Source organism: Crotalus tigris, unplaced genomic scaffold, assembly GCF_016545835.1.
Source record: "Crotalus tigris isolate CLP2741 ecotype Arizona unplaced genomic scaffold, ASM1654583v1 scf7180000024358.1859470, whole genome shotgun sequence".
NCBI lineage: Eukaryota > Metazoa > Chordata > Lepidosauria > Squamata > Viperidae > Crotalus > Crotalus tigris.
Genome location: NW_024100527.1, coordinates 548,889 through 568,391, shown reverse-complemented (window position 1 = coordinate 568,391; position 19,503 = coordinate 548,889). Strand labels below are relative to the sequence as shown.

The 19,503-nt window shown below is 37.9% G+C and overlaps 1 protein-coding gene across 7 annotated transcripts in view; it reads left to right on the top strand.

Moving 5' to 3' along the window:
* Positions 1-19,503, top strand: part of LRRIQ3 (leucine rich repeats and IQ motif containing 3) — a 139,804-nt gene that overhangs the window by 65,043 nt on the left and 55,258 nt on the right. Inside the window, exon 10 of one of the 7 annotated variants that reach the window (XM_039327212.1) lies at positions 1,071-1,479. The exons of the other annotated variants lie outside the window; for them this stretch is intronic. The gene's annotated coding sequence lies outside the window, so the exon portion shown is untranslated. Of the gene's footprint in view, positions 1-1,070; positions 1,480-19,503 lie in introns of those variants that run through there. 7 annotated transcript variants of the gene reach the window in all.

The following is a 19,503-nucleotide window of genomic DNA, read 5'->3' as shown; positions in this document are numbered from 1 at the left end:
TGACATTTTTATTTTGCATTGATATTCCAAATGGCAATGTCATGCAATTTCAGATCTGACGATTAAATGAGATTGGGAATTTATTTTTATGTGCATTTCAGCAATTTGTTTATCCACTTCTGCTGCCTTTTGTTTAAGGTAGTAAAGGTAATGTGGCAGGGGTGTAGTGGCCTAGTGATCAAAATGCTGGGCTTGTCAACCGAAAAGTAGGCTGTTTGAGACCCAGGCACTACAAGATGGGGTGACCTCCTGTTCTTGCCCCACTCCTGCCAACCTAGCAGTTTGAAAGCATACAAATGCATGTAGATAAATAGGTACCACTTCAGTGGGAAGGTAACAGCATTCTGTGCTCCTTGGCATTTAGCAGTGATGGCGAACCTTTCAGAGACCAAGTGCCCAAACTGCAACCCAAAACCCACTTATGCATTGTCGGGTGCTGGGTGGGTGTGGCCCATTGGGTGGGTGTGGCTACCGTGGTAACAGCAGACTGAGTGGGACTAAAAAGTTCAATCAATCAATTCCAACTTTGCAAAATCTTTTTTTCTGCTTCTGAGAAGTTGAAATTGACTGATTGATTGAATCTTTTTTTTTTGTACATGGCGGTGGAAGCCTAAAGCGAAAAGGTTTTATAAAACCCAGCTGAAGGCCTAGGACTGGGGCGACAGTGCGCGTGCCCACAGAGAGGTCTCTGAGTGCCACCTCTGGCACCCGTGCCATAGGTTCGCCACCACTGGCATATAGTCATGCTGGCCACATGACCATGGAAATGTCTTTGGACAATGCTGGATCCCTCAGCTAGGAAATGGAGATGAGCACCACTCATTACAGTCGGACATGACAGGACAGGGAAAACCTTGACCTTTTTGTTTCAATATAATGGCAATGCGAATGTCCATTCTATTTTTCTCCTTCATGTTTAGAAAATTCTAGAAGTTTAGAGTTTATCTTGAGTTATAATGGTACCTAAATTGCTTGTTTTCCCCACTTCTGCTAAAAGATAAATTTTAACACAGCTGTAGCATATTAGGAATGATCCAAGATTATTTAAATTGCATTTTTTATTTGCACAGTTACGAAACAACTCAGGTGCTGTCTATTTGCATGATATCATGCAATCATGACCATGAAGATTGGTGCCAAGTGTAAAGAATCAACCTCTTGCTACATGATTTGGTGAAAGATAAGTGTAAAAGTGCCTGGTATTTCCCTTTGAGATTGGGGCTTTGACACAGATCTGGTGTTGTCTATATTGGCCATTGTTTGGTGTCTAGTGTTCTAGTGGGCTCCTGATAACTGAATGGGGAGCATTTATCTAGATCTGATGCTGGGTGTTATGTACATTGGCTTATGTTGCAATGTCCCTGCTGTTGTTCCAGTGGGATCCCACTATCTGAAGGGATATTTTTCTTGGTATGTTATGCTTTTGTGTTTGCTTAAATCTGCCTGTTAAAATTAATAATAAAGTTTGACATTCCCTTACTTATTAGTGTGTTTATTAATCTGGATCCTCAAAGAAATAACCATTTGGCCATTGCCTAATACTTGGTAATACAGGTATTATTTAGCTCTTACCTCCATATTTAAGGGGCTTGGAATAATTAGGAGTGGTCTCCCCCCCTTTCTTTCTCTGTGTGTGTGTTTAACCTTTTGTTGTAGTAATTTTAGAACATGATAGAGAGACAGCCAGACATCAACAAGTTTATTCTAGATGTCTAGTCTATTGTACTCTATTCTAGAATAGACATCTAAAACAACTCTTAGTAATGTATCTTTCTCTATATATGTATAAAAGCTTCGTTGCATTGGCCAAATTGATTTTGAACCAATCTTAAGAGTGGAAAACTACTCAGTGAATTTAAAACAATGTACAATACAATTTCTGTCTGGCCTCTCCAGAAAGCAAACATTCCACTTTTATGCATTTCAAATTTGCCCATTCCTTGATGTATCATTTTAATAAAGCATGGAGAAATTCAGTGCATTATGATATTTCCTCTCCCCACACTTTCCTACTGCTTTTTAAGAATATCAATGGAAAATGGAAAGTTCAATAATTCATAAACAATATCTCTTCAGTGGTTTACAGTATTATTATTTTGCCAGGAAGTCTTCAGGAAAAGTGAGAATTATATTGGTGTGTATTGTGAGTTCTTTTCTGGCCTCTTTAGGAAGAGTAAAGCTTAATAAACAGAAATGTCTGAGAAGCAACCAAAACCTCAATTTTGGGCAGATAACTATAGTTCCCTTGTTATTTCTATTAAAGCTCATTTAATTGCCCAAATTTCTTTCTCCTCATCCCTAGCATCTCATTTCCATGGCTTCATTTCCATTCTGTGTCTTCTGTCTGATTGTTTCTGAGCAGTTAGAGCTACTCCCTGAAACCTAAAGTGTCTCCCACTTATAGTCTGTTCCTCTAACATCTATTTCAATATTTATGGCTTTGGCCACCTTCCTCTGTCACCTGAGATGTGACCAGGCATTTGGGGAAATAATTCATTGCTTCATACAAGTGCATAAAATCAGCTTCCATAGGACACAGAAAAGCTCCCTGTTAAATGACCAGTGAAGCTTATTTTAGTCTTTCCTTCTCCCATCGCAGACTTACAAGTTAATAGACTTTCCATTGTCATTAGTGCAGGACTTAGTGACCCAATGAGTTTTTTGGGAGATGTTCTTCTATGCCTTCTTGAAAATCTTAAGCATCCTCACTATTCACCAAGCTTTATTTATTACATTTATATGGTCCTTATTTTCTTAACATTGGAAGAATGGGAATTTGGATTGCACGTGAGGGGTGGGGGGATAGTGTTACAATCCTTTTCTCGGATTTGTATTATAATGGTCAAATCCACCTAATGTTCACCAAATCCTATAAATTCATCTGGCCAGGAAGATTAGCTTTTGCCATGCATGCATTTGAAAAAAATGAGTATTCATACAACTGTTTTATGCTGAATCATGCCATGTACAACATGCCATGCTTTGTTCCCTGAGGAAGTTTCCCAGCATGAAACCAAACGTTCAGAAGACTAACCTCTGATCCCAGTGGCCGATCCAGATCAGATCCTGCAACATTATCCTGTGACACATGTATTTGCCTTCATTCATGCCATCCTTTGTGTTTTAATATAAGACAGTGATGTCTGTAAGGGATATTGCACATAATGCAAGTTATTTTGAAGTATGTATGTAGAAGATTGCAGTTCTAATTTTATAAAAGCCTATATCAGTCTCTACTTACTTTTGCTGAATTCACAAAAAAGGGAACATTTAGAATAGTGGCAAATAAAATGCACGAATAACTGCAGAATTATCTTGCCTTATGCATATCTTGTGATATGTCCTAGTCTGAAACAAAATATGAAGTTGTCCACAGTGTATTAACTTAGATGTTATTTAGAATGATCTAGGACTCCATGGGTGTTCCATATCCAGCGGCATAGCTTGCCATGGATATAGAGAATGTATAATGAGAGTGGGACCTATTGTGTTCAGATCTTGTTTGAAGCCTCCTTGAGGGATTAGATTGACTTCTGTGGAAATAGGTTGTTTGATTATGGGATATAAGTGTGATAGCCCCTTTATGAATGTTGAAATTGAAAGGATGGAACTGCATGTTGCGATTCTACCAACTTTACCTAAGTTTGCCCAGAAGCTATAAGTAGAAAGGCAGTGATATGGCAAGATATTCAGCTGGGTACAGTTGCTTTTCCAATTCAGAATAAATTTAGGAAGATTCAGAGTGGAAAAGACAATATCATGGTATATATCCCTATCACTTTTTACACTTACAATGTTGAGGACTTGTATAGGAGTTATTGATGGCAGTTTCTTGGAATTATGAACCCATAATAAACAAGAATATTATGGACCAGAGGACATTTGAATTCAACCCAAACCAACCTACTTCAGATATCTTTGTATTCCCTTTGTATTCAGATATCTTTGTATTGCTAAGTTGTTTAATTGAATTCTAAACTTGATACATCCAACTTTCCATTTTGCTTTTGCTTTCTATTTACAGAATTTTTAGCATACAATGCTACATTCCTCTCAGTTTTTTTATTCTTTCCCTTTATAGTTTGTCATCTTCATATGCTAATACCATAAACAAGTTAGCACAGTTTTGTACTTAGATTTAGAATCTTTAATAAAAAGCCCAATTTATAATCTGTCATATATTTTCAGAGCAATAAAGCTATAACAAATCTGAATAATTTATTCTTGTTGAATTGCTTATTTTGTGATTATAGGATGGAATAAGCTACTGAGTGTAAAGACAAGCTCTTGAATTTTGCTGTATGCATTTTAGTAAAGATTTGATTGGTTGTAATTTTATTTTCATCCATTCATTAAAAATTGTGATATGGTGTAATCAGTCTGTCAAGTGAGTAAAGAAACGTAGTTAATTAATCAATCCTCTTCAGCCCATCCAATTGGCCAATTCACTATTAGTACTCAATAATTTTTACAAATAATAGCATAATTGTTTTTAGTTTCATAAATATTACAAATTACTATGTTTTAATATTCTGTCAGTCTATTTTAGCAATGGGTCAGAACCCAAAAGACTTTAAAAAGACTAAACTCAAAGACAAAATCTGCTTATGATCCAGCTACAATTTTACTTGAGTTGGTTGATTAATTTGCAAGTTATAGTTGCTGCCCTTGCATTGCATTACTTGAATATAATCATACAAGTGAATAAAATTGAATGTTATATTTTGACTAAAGGTGAAGGTATGTTATCAACATGGGATCAGTATGAGAGTATTGGTCAGCATTATGCTGTGCTACTTTTTACTCTTGTCATTCTTCTAACTTTTTCTATGGTCTTTGATTTTCTCAGCATCTCCTTTTTTTCTGCCTCAGTGCAATTAACCCAATATTCTTCCAACTTGGTGGTTCTTTAGCTCAGTCTAGAAGCTTTCATAGTAGATTGGCTTCCCAAATCATTTGTCAAGTCAGATCTTGGATATTTATTTTTTATGTTCACTTTGTGAGATTGCTACCTGTCCCATTTTCTTTTTAAGTCACTTGTCATCAGATTAATCCATTACATATTTTTTTAGATTTATTTCTTCTAAGAGCATATAACAGTTTTCATTGGTATCTCCCTTCTTTTGATTGGCTGAAATGAAAAGGAGTGATAAACCTAAAGTTACCCAATACATTTCCATGAGTGGTTGCAGATTTGAATCTGGATCGCCTAATCCTGAACCAACAATTTAACCACTACTCTATCATGGTTTCTTCTTTGGCCTTTCATTTCTTTTTTGGTGTTTATAATTTTAATTATTGTTACTGGCAAGAACCTGAAATCTTCACTTCGTTCATCTCTACTATATTATTCTTGCTCTGATTTTATTGTAGATTCTGCTTAGCTGTTTTGAACTCATTGTCTTTCTTTCTCAAGTCTGTTTTAATGTGATTGTTATCATTTTCATGCTAGTATTCATTCTGCAGAAAACCTTGAATATAAAACTCTTTTCAAATTATTCTAATTATGAGGACATTTTTTTGATTTCCTGCACTCTCTTAGAAAAACATTTTTTCCTGTTTTCTTCATATTCATTACTTAATCGCATATGGAATTTATACAGTATATGAAAGATCAAAAAAGTGGTTCTATTGACCAATGCTACAACATAGCTTTACATTTGCATCCATCTTATTTGTTTAGCTTAAACATATCATCCAGAAGCTGTGACAAGATAACTGCTAGAAGCTCTCACTTTAGCAACTTTAGAAGGAACCCCATTTCAAAATAATGAAGTGTTCTTGCTTCTTGCTTTGCATACAGTTTTTCCTGCAAGGCAGTGGAAAATATGACACACATCCCTTGATTTGTCAAACAGTTCATTGTGCTAACATTCACTGCACACAAACAGCTCAAACCTTTAGCAACAGTTCCTAAATTCCCTTCCTTACTTTTAACCAAAGATGGCTGGAAACCCTTCAATGTATCAAGGAGTAGCTTCTCTAATGTTTCCCATAGCTTTTATAAATCATCATGTTTTATAATGAATCTTATATCCTAATGTCACAGCAACAAGTTCACTAATTGGCCTCAAATAACCAGGATCAAATTGCAGAAAGATGGCTTCACAGGTGGAGAAGCATGCTTGTTCCCTATAGTTCAGACTGGGAAGACATGTTGGTTTTAATGCATTTGCTACCTCTCTGAACATCTGGGTGAAAAACATGAAGGAATCAAGAACTTGAAGGGATTCCTACATAATTTCACGATGTTGTGACTTTACTGCCTTTCCCCATTTCCATCCAATGATGTCCGATTCTCAGAGACTGCCTGGACAAATTGCTGCAGTTTTCTTGGCAAAGTCTTTAGAAGTGTTTTGCCATTGTCTCCTACCTAAGGCTGAGAGAAGATGACTGGCCCAAGATCACCCAGCTGGTTTTGTGCCCAAAACAGGACTAGAGCTCCGGGTATTCCAGTTTCTAGCCTGATGCATTAACCACTGCACCAAACTGGCTCTTCTGCTGACCTCATTGTACTTTCACTTAAATAAAGAAAATGTTCTCTCTGAACTTTTTACAATGGATAGATGTTTTTGTCATCTGTTTTCATATCTGCAGGCAGGAGAGGGCCACAAAGCAGAAGCTATTGATCATTCTTTCTGGGATGACTGTAAACTGCTTTCAGCTTTTATTTCCCCCACTTGGAACAGGCTAAACCTCAAATGGGATAGGGTTATTCATCAGAATCTCTGTATCCTGATGCTGTGATCTGGGCAAAAAGAAAACATCTCATAATATTCCTGTCTGTTAGATCATGGGGCTGCATCCTACTGATTTGTATCCACCTCATGGAGAAAGACATATTATTTTCTCCTCTCTTTCTTGTCAATCTGCTCAGCGTTAGCAGAATTTGTCTGACTGCCAGCACAGCAATAACCATACTGGGTCTCTTAGCTTTATCTGTGAAGGAAAGAATTTCCATTCACTGCCACCGAAAAAAGAAAAATAATAGTAAATGTCTGCCCTCTTTGGATAGAAAGAAGCCAGATTTTTATTTAGAAGATTAGTAGAAATTTGTAGTGAAACACAGATTTAAAGTCTCTTTAGGAGATTTTTAAATACTCAACCCAACCAGAATATAGTTACATAACAAAATACCACACCTCTCTTTCTCTGTGAGGCAGGGATGGGCAACTGTGGCAACTTTACAACCTGTGGACTTCAGCTCTCAGAATTCCAAGCTGGCTCAGGAATTCTGGGAGTTGGAGTCCTCAGGTCATAAAGTTGTCATAATTGCTCACCCCTGTTGCAAGGTAATACTTATTAGATTCCCCCTTTCTCTAGCGTTCAGAATAAGTTACCAAATGTACAACTTAAATGACAGTCTTAGGTTGCGATGAGGAGTTGCCCCCTCCCATTTTGCTTGTCATGAGAGTTATTTTAATTTTAAACCAATTTAATGCAGTGTCAGCTTCGATAATGTCAGTGTCACCACCATACCTTCCTGCTGCGGAGCATTTGCGGCAATTGCCTAAGTCTTGCTGCAATTGCCTAATACAGTGGCCAAGCATGTCACTGCTCATAATTTAAGCCTGACATTGGGAAGATTAATTTACTGTGAAAATGACCCTCCAGAGACCAGCCTAGGCACCGGATGATTCATAGCTTAAAAGTGGGATATTTTGGTGGTTTCTGAACTTCTAATTAAGTCTTTCAGAGCCATGGATTGTACATTAGTGATAACCTCTTCTGTTTCCCCACAGACCTGAAACATACTCTATGGCTTACAATAGTATGACATCTGGAATTCAAATTAAACTCAGACAGTTATCTGATATTGTTGGTATTTCAAATATTTTTCCAGATGATTACAAAATGCTATGACACCAGCAACAGGTACTCAATTATTCCCACTTAGGGTAATATCTATACTTTCACTAGTGCCATATTTTACTAGTAAACAATGTGGAATATATTCTACCACTTATGATAAAATATTTGCTTTCTTTCTTTCATATTTGGCTACTGTTATCCTAGGTGTTACCTACAATGTACGGGGATCATATGTACATCTGGAAAACCAAGCCTCTTTGTACTTCCTTTTCCCAATAATGGTTTCAGATGTGTCTTGAATCTTTTGCTATCAAGGTAGGACTGCTCTGGTAATACTCTAGACTTTGCTTGAAGTAAATCATATTAATCATCCATAGAAATGATTTTTTTCAGTGCTCACCTTTTGTGCAGCAGGACTGGATTGATAATATGAGGAATACGAGATTACATTGTGATTCACCACTGCTGTATTCTGAAAGATACACGTTGCTTTTGAAGATTAATCCCCTATCCCTTTATACTGTGTATTTGCACAATATTAGGATTTGATCTTAACAGATGAACATTATCACTTGCTGTGCCGACCAACCAGTCTTTTTTTCTCTGACTCTCTCTGTTTGTTCTTTTAGTATATCAATTTATTTATCTATCTCTATTTATCTATTCTCAGAGGTGATGAACAGACAGTACATCTAACATTTAAAAATTCGGTCTTATTTTATATATAATGTCACCTCTCTTAGCTTTGTTGAGTTAAAATTGTGGGAAATGGGAAAGGGCAAAAGCTTGGTGAAGGATAATATGTGAATATATTTCTTATCCTGAATTAGCCAAACATTCATTCAATATAAATTGCATTGCAAACCAAACAAAGAATAACCTTGCAAAAAAAAATGTGCCTTTATAATATCTTCACTTATATAGCTTTGACTGTTTGTTTCTCTAGTGAGGCAAGAAACAATATTGTATTTTTAGTCCTTTACTGAGAATTGAGACTTCCTGCCATGGGGTCTTTAGCTATTGCAGATTTAAGGGTATCATAAACTAGCAAACAAAGATCCCCAGCTATAGAAGCAGCCACACAACAAAGACACCCATATACAAAAAAAAAAAAATCCAGCAAAATCCAAAGTAGAAAAATACATTCAGTGGAGCAGCTAAATTCTCAGAGCCATTTGTCATCCAGGGTGAGTATAGGCAAAGCTTTCTCAAGCTGTTTTAAGGAGAGGGGATTGCTCCATAGTGACATGTCTATCAGTGTCACCAAGACTTGTTCATTTACCTTTTTAAAAAAAATATATAGTTTATTAAAAGTTTCTTTCTTAGAATAAAATTCAAACAGAAATAAAGAAAATGGAAAAACAGGAAAGCAAAGGGAGTAGAACAGGAGTGTCAAACTGCCAGCCAATGGGCCGGATGTGTCATGCGGAAGCCGCGCCCACCCCATTGCTGGCAATGGCAAAACTCTCCCGATACGACAGAATCAGCAAGATCCTCCACAAACACAACATTAAGACAGCATTCTGCACAAACAGAAAAATATCCACCATCCTAAGAAACCCCAAAGACAAAATAGAGTTAGAAAATCAAGGAGCATACAAAATCCCATGCACCGCTTGTCCCACCACATACATCGGACAAACCAACAGAAGAATAAGTTCACGCATTGAAGAACATAAGAACTCAGTCAAAAAAGAGGAACCAACTTCTTCCCTGGTCCAACACCTTAAAATCACAGGACAAGAAATTGACTTTAAAAAGATCAGAACTATCACCAAAACTGAACACTTTAATAACAGAATAATCAGAGAAGCCATCAAGATAGAAAAACAGCTACACAGCATGAACAAACGAGATGATACCTCCTGCCTACCAGCCATTTGGAAACCCATCCTTATTGACAAACGAGTCCCTAACACAAAGAATGACACCAGACCCACACTAATGAAAACCACACAGGATGTCACCACCACACATCCACGCAAAAAGCAAACCCAGACCCACACAGATGATGAGGCACGACCACAAACCAGAAGCCAGACCACAGCTGCATCATTAGCCACTTTAAACCCCCTCCAATCCATACATGAAGCAAACTGACACCCACCATGAAGATGAGGCACGACCATGAACGCAAAGCCAAACTATAGCAATGCAGCTCAGCATCTCACATCCCCCTGCAACTCTGATTAACCTGAGCACAACAAAGCCCCCACCCAAACAGAACACTCCCCCATCAAATCAGAGTATAGCCAAGCTCCTAACCAATCACAACACACCTCCACCCAATCAGAACACAGCCAGACTCTCACCCAATCAGTTCATACCCCCACTGGCAGTTAAAAGGAAGAAACAGCTAAGACCACACATTGCTCCTCAAAGCACGAAGCTGAAAGCACCAGCCTGAAGATGACGAATGGGACTTCGTCGAAACGTCGCCAAGGCACTTCCAATTTTACGTGGGAGAAAACCCGAATAACCAAAGACCTATATATATATATATATATATATATATATATATATATATGTGTGTGTGTGTGTGTGTGTGTGTGTGTGTGTGTGTGTGTTGTGTGTGTTTTTCTGAGGTTTTCGCGGGTATTTGTATGTAGGTCTTTGGTTGTTCGGGTTTTCTCCCGCGTAAAATTGGAAGTGTCTTGGCGACGTTTCGACGAAGTCCCATTCGTCATCTTCAGGCTGGTGTTTTCAGCTTCGTGCTTTGAGCAGCAATGTGTGGTCTTAGCTGTTTCTTCCTTTTAACTGCCAGTGGGGGTATGAACTGATTGGGTGGGAGCTTGGCTGTGTTCTGATTGGGTGGAGGTGTGTTCTGTTTGGTTGTGCTCAGGTTAGTCTGAGTTGCAGAGGGGTTTGAGATTTTGGGCTGCCTTGCTATTTTTTGGCTTCACGTTCGTGGTCGTGCTTCCTCTTCATGGAGGGTGTCAGTTTGCTTCATGTATGGATTGGAGGGGTTTAAAGTGGCTAATGATGCAGCTGTGGTCTGGCTTCTGGTTTGTGGTCGTGCCTCGTCATCGGTGTGGCTTTGGGTTTGTTTTTTGCGTGGATGCTGACGAACAACACCTAAAACCCGAACTACACACTCTCACCAATGTACTAACATCCAATGGATTCCATAGAAATAAGATTACAAACCTAATCCAAAAAGAAACCCCCACTAAATTCCAAGACAAAGAACAAGAAAACGGCAAAGCCCTCCTCCCATACATAAAAGGCACCACAGACAGAATCAGTAAGATCCTCCATAAACACAACATCAAAACAGCATTCTGCACAAACAGAAAAATATCCACTATCCTTAGAAACCCCAAAGATAAAATTGAATTAGAAAATCAAGGAGTATACGAAATCCCATGCACCACTTGTCCCACCACATACATCGGACAAACCAACAGAAGAATAAGTGCACGCTTTAAGTACCTCCCGCCTACCAGCCATTTGGAAACCCGCCCTTATTGACAAACGACTCCCTAACACAAAAAATGATATCAGACCCACACTCAAAAAAACCACACAGGAGGTCACCACCACACATCCACGCAAAAAACAAACCCAAAGCCATACCGATGACGAGGCACGACCACAAACCAGAAGCCAGACCACAGCTGCATCATTAGCCACTTTAAACCCCTCCAATCCATACATGAAGCAAACTGACACCCTCCATGAAGAGGAGGCACGACCACGAACGCAAAGCCAAAAAATAGCAAGGCAGCCCAAAATCTTAAACCCCTCTGCAACTCAGACTAACCTGAGCACAACCAAACAGAACACTCCCCCAGCCAATCAGAGCACAGCCAAGCCCCTAACCATTCAGAACACACCTCCACCCAATCAGCACACAGCCAAGCTCCCACCCAATCAGTTCATACCCCCACTGGCAGTTAAAAGGAAGAAACAGCTAAGACCACACATTGCTGCTCAAAGCACGAAGCTGAAAAACCAGCCTGAAGATGACGAATGGGACTTCGTCGAAACGTCGCCAAGACACTTCCATTTTTACGCGGGAGAAAACCCGAACAACCAAAGACCTACATATATATATATATATATATATATATATATATATATATATATATATATATATATATATACACACACACACACACACACACACACGAGTCCTGTAAGATACAGTACATTGTGAAGTTATACTACCAGCTTTTTAGTTATGCCAACTAAAAACCACTAGCCAGTTCTATAGCAATAACCCACTTAATTGTCAAGACTTGCTCATTTGCCAAGAAACTTAATGATACTTGGCTGAGGAGGGTAAAACAAAAGATATCTTCTGATGTACCAGCCAGAATCTTCAATGTACTATCTGGTGGCGAGGCTGGTGGCAAAGTGACAGGAAAGTACCTTGTTCAATGCACGCTGTGCTGAGCAACTCTCTCCCAGCTAGATGGATCTGGAAATCTTCCCAGATGTTACGGTACATTTCGTTCTTGTGGCTCTCACATGAGCGCTGGAGCTTGGATGAGGGGAAATGAAGGAGAGGATTGGTCTTGTTTCCTCTGAGTGTCTAATTCAATGGGTGGGGAGATCATTTTCCCCCCTGCTTTGAAATTTGTTTTTATTGCCAAGAAAGAATGAAAGAAAGAAAATCAGTACGCTGTTGGCGAGCAGGTGAAAAATGTGACACCTGTCTTGCTAGATACTATCTGAACAGCATGAGGCATGCAAGTTGACTCAGATTCTTGAAACATTTGCAGAATTTTCCTTACCATTTTGCACTGCTTGGAGAAGATGGGAATGGGACTTATTTATAAAATGCTATATATCAACAGAGCTATTAAGACAAGCCCATTGCTTTTTTTCCTCATCTCACTTTTTTTTTTAAAAAAGATGCTCTCTTCTGAGTCTAATAAAGCATAAATTCTATTGCAGATGTATTAGATTATAAACCCTACTATTCTTAATTATCAGTAATTATTGCTGGGACTAAGTCTAACAACATCTGGAAGGTTATGGATGACTCCTCCTCATGTGCAGTTCTTTCTCAGAGAGTTCAGAAAAGGCATTTACAAATGAATGAAAAGCAAGTCCAATCTCATTTATTAATCTCTCATATACAGATGGCAGGAGATAGATAACAATGCTTTCTTTCGAAAAGGAGATATTGATAGATCTACTCTGAGCATACTCGGTGTATTTTATTTCATTGTCATTGGACAAAATTAATTTTCTTCCCAATCATCAGATTAGGTGGCAATCTAAATCCCACTTATTAGAGCATTCTTTCTTGTAACTTGGTGGGATTTACTTCTGAGGAACAATTAGATACATTTTCACAGTGAGAAGTCAGGCTCATGGGCCCCCATGACCAATGAATGAAACAAATCTCTGTTACATGATTCTTTGTAGGGATTAGGTTGATTTGTTTGTAGTATTTGTCCAAATGTATGGTTAAATGGTCTTTGGGAGAGCTTAGCTTCTACAAAAGTAATCAACAACTTACAAATCTGATTCATAGCCTTCCTGCAAAAAATTAAAGATATACTACCTTTCAGGTTAGCTTAGGCTAAACAGAAATGGTTGGACAGAATTCAAATTATTTTATTCCCCAGCTGAAATCCAATTCTCCATCTGCTATGTTGCAAGAGTGTTGGTGTACAATGGAACAACTTCCAACTTAACAGCGACATGGCCATTTATGAAAATAGATTCTTTAAAAGCAGTTACAGGGCCTGCTGAGATCGTCTAACAAGCCACACTATGTCATTTCCTTATTTTCTTTCTCTGCTGTAGCTAGTTTTGCTTCTGAGCTCCATATGTATTGTTATGTACATTACATTATCTCTTTTGAGGAAGCCATACTTCAGTGGTTGAACTTACAATTCTGTTTGTCTTTGATGAAAAGGTTGTTGAAGAAATATTTTAGGAAAGCTAAATTCTAAAGCAGTTTGGAATTGACAAGTAATGAATGGCTTCTTGTGATAGCCTTTTTATAGGTACAGATGGATAGAGGAAGGGGAAAAACCCCAACTACAACACTCAATTTTATTTATCATTAATTCTGACTTGCTTCAGCAGATGTCTTTTGAGAGCCATTTTAACCTGCTTAATTTGTCTCGGTATAATGGGAAGCTGATAGCCTCAATTAACAGACTGATTAGGAAGTTTTGTAATGAGTTCCAATAGTTTTGCTTGTTATTGCTGATTCAGTGCACTGAATACTTAGAGCTGGGATTTGAATGTTAGAAACCACCCAAGATAGGTTTTCCACCTAGCATCTACTATAACTTCATCCATACCCCAAAAAATAAATAAATAAATAAATAAAAATCAAGAACGGTAATATGCAAACAAACTCTTTTTTCAAAAGTTTTCAAATTATAGATTGTATAATTGAGTGATGGTAGAGGTACCCTTTCCTGATACAATTAACCTGAAAATCACTAATCACAAATTGAAGAGAATATCTGAATTCTTCCAAAATATACAATCACTTGTGTTCATTATAATCTATTGTATGATCTTAGCAATTAAAGTACATGCTTTTTTCTATTGCTTAAACAAAATGGAAGTCAGGCACAGGATTGTCTATTACTTTTTTATTCAGACAAAGCACAACATTTTGATCGATATATTTGCAAAGCTACATTCCAAAATTGAGGCTAAAAATAAAAGTATAGTATTTTTAATATGATTTTGATTCAGAATAAATCAATACCATTAATATGCTTATCTCCACTGTATAATTTTCATCTGTTGTCACATAAGCAAAAATTGCACTCAATAAACATGTTTTGGCAAGGAGGTCAAACACTACTTGATCATTTATTTGATTTTACCCTAACTTTTCATTTTGATGAACATCCAAAGTAGCTGACCGAATTTTTTAAAAAAACATACTATAAAAATCGAACATATAAAGTTAACTGTTACATGCTAATTCCAAACAACATTTTATCTTGCATTCTGAGTCCTAGAATGCTTTGCTATTGTATTTTAAATGTTCAGAGCTAAATAAGAAGCAGATGATGAAGGCCAGCTACTGGGGTTGGGATGCAGAGTAACCCTATTTATCTAGTACAGCACTTTTAAAAGTCAAAATGTGTATAACATTATAGGGTTTGACATGCTTCAAAAATAATTGGGAAGAATTGTTTTGGAGTTCACATAACTCCTGCTGGAGTCATAGCAGCTAAACGATCTAGAATACTATCAAATCAATGCCCATTGAATATTATTCCAAATAGAAGGTTTGCAGATTTTAGTGTATTTATCCAACACATGTACCCCAAGTTAATAGAAAAACGATCCAAGGAGATGTCATTAATTTGAATTTCAGTATGTGGAGATCTCAGAGAGGCTTACTGGTTACAGCCAGAGTTAGCTTGTGTGCTTAATTTTCAGGAAGATGTACTCTGGAGTGGCCTTATTTATTTAGAAATACCCTTGCTGGAATTAAAGGAAGAGGAGTTGCTTAACATTATTTCAAGAATAATTTGTCACCTCCAAAAATATATGAATAGCAGAAAGCATCTGTAAATGTTTACCTGGGAAATGAATTTTTCATGCTCTGAAATTATCAGTTAGTGATAACACCTCCCCCCCAAGTATGAATGAAGTATGTGAACTTAATGCATTAAAATAGATATAGGATACGAAAACAATAGTTTGCTTGAGTAGGTATTGCACAAAGTATATAGAAGCTAGTTTGAAGCGCAGATTGTTATCATGTATCTCTCGATTTCCTTTTGCTTCTATTTAGGTGTATCACAAATGTATGTGGGTGTAAAAATGTGTTGATCTTTCTCTGTGCTCAGTATAGAATGCTATCACAATACTCCTTATTCCTTGTTGCTCATCTATCTGGAGCTCTTTCACCATGTTGCCCATCTAAAGGGGAGGGGAAGAAAGAGAGAAATGTGGTGGTAAAATCTCCCCTCCATACACATGTGCTACCATACAGATTCACTACCAATCTCACCAGATGCCCCCTTTGTACGTGTGAATTGGTTAAAGTCCCCTTGTAAGAAAATATTGACAGCAAGCTGAATTGATCGTAAGTGGAACAGGGAGAAGAATCAGCCAGGAACCTGTGGCCCAATAAACTAAATTGCTTATATTCATTGACTGTATCTCAACATGGCTAGCATGATGGGAAAGGGTGAGTAAGGTCACAGAGATGGGTTTACCTTAAATATTCCAACGTCAGGCTGCAATTTACATTGGGTTTGCCTTTTTCCTTTCTCTTGATTTTGCAAAGTATATATAAACCCTGGTTTTGCTTTTGATCAGGCTGCTCAGCAAAGTGCCAGTGCTTTGCTGGGATCCCAGTATATACAGGTAGTCCTCAACTTATGACCACAATTGAGCCCTACATTTCTGTTGTTAAGTGAGACATTTATTAGGTCAGTTTTGCCCCATTTTATGAGCTTTCTTGCCACACTTGTTAAGTGACTCACTGTGTTTGTTATGTTAGCAACAGGATTATTAAGTGAATTTGCCTTCCTCATTGACTTTGTTTGTCAGAAGGTCACAACAAGTGATCATGTGAACCCAAGGCATGGCAATCATCATAAATGTGAGTCAGTTGCCAAGCATCTGAATTCTGATCAGGTGGCCATGGGGATGCTGCAATGGTTGTAAGTGTGAAAAACGGACATAAGTCACTTTTTTCGGTGTCTTTGTAACTTTGAACAGTCATTAAATGAACTGTTGTAAGTTGAGGATTACCTGTACTGTGTTATTGTTTGCATTCTAATAAAATTATGTTGTATCTTCAAAGTGATTCTGTTCTTTAGATGAGGTAGGTTTTGGCTATAACAGGTAAACATGACATTATGAAAGCAGGTGAAAAGTTAGTAAGAGAAGTACTATAGTTTACTGTCAGAAGAATGAATTGCATCTGTAGACAGTAAAAATAAATTGCACTAAATATTTTTACTGCACATATTAGAGCAATACAGTAGCAAGTGTTGATATGACAGTGAATTTAACAAAGTGTAGGCTGGCATGGATGGGCAAAGTTTCAAAACCAGCAAACACTGAATATCTATCATTACTAGGAAGATAATAAGCTCTCTCTGTAGGATCCTTTCCCAGATATTTATACATTTCCAAGTCCTCTGTCTTCCTAATTATGAACATGAATTGACAAGCCTTTCATCTTTGAAAGCTTGTGTTCCTGGGAATCTGCTGCTTCTGACGTCAGAGACATACTTTGTAGTGAGCTCTAAACATGAAAGACATACAGTTATGTTTATGGGTTATTCTCTTCCTCTTGAAAACAGAGTGCAATGTCATGGTATGAAGTATACAACAGTTTGTGTACTATTAGAATCATATGATAGCCATAATGTCATATCCAGGTACAGAGATGTTTTGAGTTGCTAGTTGTTGTGTGTGTGTGTGTGTGTGTGTGTGTGTGTGTGTGTCTGTCTGTGTGTGTATGTGTGTGTGTGTGTGTGTGTGTGTGAGAGAGAGAGAGAGAGAGAGAGAGAGAGAGAGAAGGAGGAAGAGGAGGAGATATAAACATGATGATACATGATTTTTAGTATTCCTGTGAATTCTTGCAGTGTCCTGACTAAATAGGCCATTTTTGAAAAGTCTTTGGAAATTGCAATTAGCCCAGAATGCAGCATCAAGAATGTTGATGACTATTTGCTTTTTTTAAAATAGTATTTTATAAAGCTACATTGTGTTCCCATACAGATAGTCCTTGACTTATGACTGGTTGCTTAACAATCATCCAAAGTTACAGCAGACCTCCTGGGTTCTTTTTAAGAGTGTTTTATGGGTTATTTGAAATGAAAACAAATACAACACTCTGTTAGTGCAGACAATGAACTTTTTATTCTTTCTTCTGGACTAAGAAACTAAAGTAGCATTGGTAGTGGTGATATACCAAATGATGTCATCGAGGTCACTCTAGAAAGAGTACAGAGAAGAGCAACAAAGATGATTAGGGGACTGGAGGTTAAAACATATAAGGAAAGGTTGATGGAATTGGGTATGTCTACTTTAACGAAGACAAGGATGAGGGGGGACATGATAGCAGTGTTCTAATATCTCAGGGGCTGCCATAGAGAAGAGGGAGTCAAGCTATTTTCCAAGGCACCTGAAGGCAGGACAAGAAACAACGTATGGAACCTAATCAAGGAGAGAAACAACCTAGAACTAAGGAGAAACTTCCTGACAGTGAGAACAATTAACCAGTGGAACAACCTGCCTCCAGAAGTGGTGGATGCTCCAACACTGGAAGTTTTTAAGAAGAAACTGGATAGCCATTTGTCCAAAATGGTATAGGGTTACCTGCCTGAGCAGGGTAACCTCCAAGGTCCCTTCCAACTTGATGATGATGATGATGATGATAATGATGATGTCCTTTGTCTGAAGGCCATCGGAGCCTAAGTAGGGTGAAACAAGCTGAGCTTCAACCTTAGCAAGCCTGAATAGTTGTGGGTTTTAGACTTCCCCTCTCTCCTGATTTGGGAATTTTTCAACTCTAGAACGAGATGGAAAATGCAGACATTTTCCTAGATTCCTATCCTCTGCTTGAAGAATGGAATAGAATAGAGCTGGAAGGGACCTTGGAGGTCTTCTAGAACAGGTATCAGCCTTAGTTAGGAAGGTCCTTGCACAAATACAAATTGTACACCAATTGCATCATTCCAAGATTGGGAGGCACTGCTCACACTCATTTATGCTTTGCTCACCTGTTTGGATCATTATAGCATACATGACTCTGTCCTTGAAAACCACTCAAAAACTGCAGCTTCTCCAGAATGCAAAGGTAGTTGTAGATACACCTCAGTATATCCACATAACATCAGTTTTTCCATGGACTCCCAGTAAGATTTTGGTGCAGTTCAAGGTGCAGATTGTTATGACACAAGACCAGTCCATTTATGAAATAAAGCAAAAATAGCTGTCTCCAATTATTTCTGCTTGTTTGAGCCTGATGGCTTTTTATGAGACATTGAAAATTTGGCTTTCTTTGGGGAATTGAGACAAAATATGGGCTAGGTGAGCCCATTTTTAGATGACTATGAATGTAGAAATATGTGCTGCCCCACATATGATATGTTAATTTGATTGTTAATTTATTGTCTTTCACCTGCTGTTCACCTAGTAATAACGCAAGCACCACCCTGTGAGGTAGGTTGGGCCGAGACAGAGAGTGATTGGCATAAAGTCATCCACTTTATAGGTATATGGTGGGACTAGAACTCACAATCCATCCACTTTATAGGTATATGGTGGGACTAGAACTCACAGTCTCCTGGTTTTTAGCCCAGCATTTTCATCACTGTATACCAGACTGGTTCTTTCTCTCATCATTATTTTCCATAACACAAAGATAGCAAGAAGAAGAGAAGACATATTTGCTTTTCTTGTGTGGGAAGCTTTGTTGTAAGAGGAAAAACTGATAAAATATTCCATCCTTGATTTCTTACTATACTTCTCAAGGAAAATGTCACTCCTTCATGGGTTGCCTTGTTATTATTTATCATTGCTTCTTACTCTTCAGAAATCCTTTCTTAGTGCATCCTTGGTCATATAGATTCTTGCTATTTCTTAAGGGATCGTGGATGGAATAATTTAACCTCTATTTTGCCTATTATAGTGAACTTTATATAATGTGTTACCTCTTGAGCATGGAGGGGGGAGCTTGCCTTGGTGGTGAAATGTGTGGCTGAATGTTCTGGTTACCCTGGAGACAGA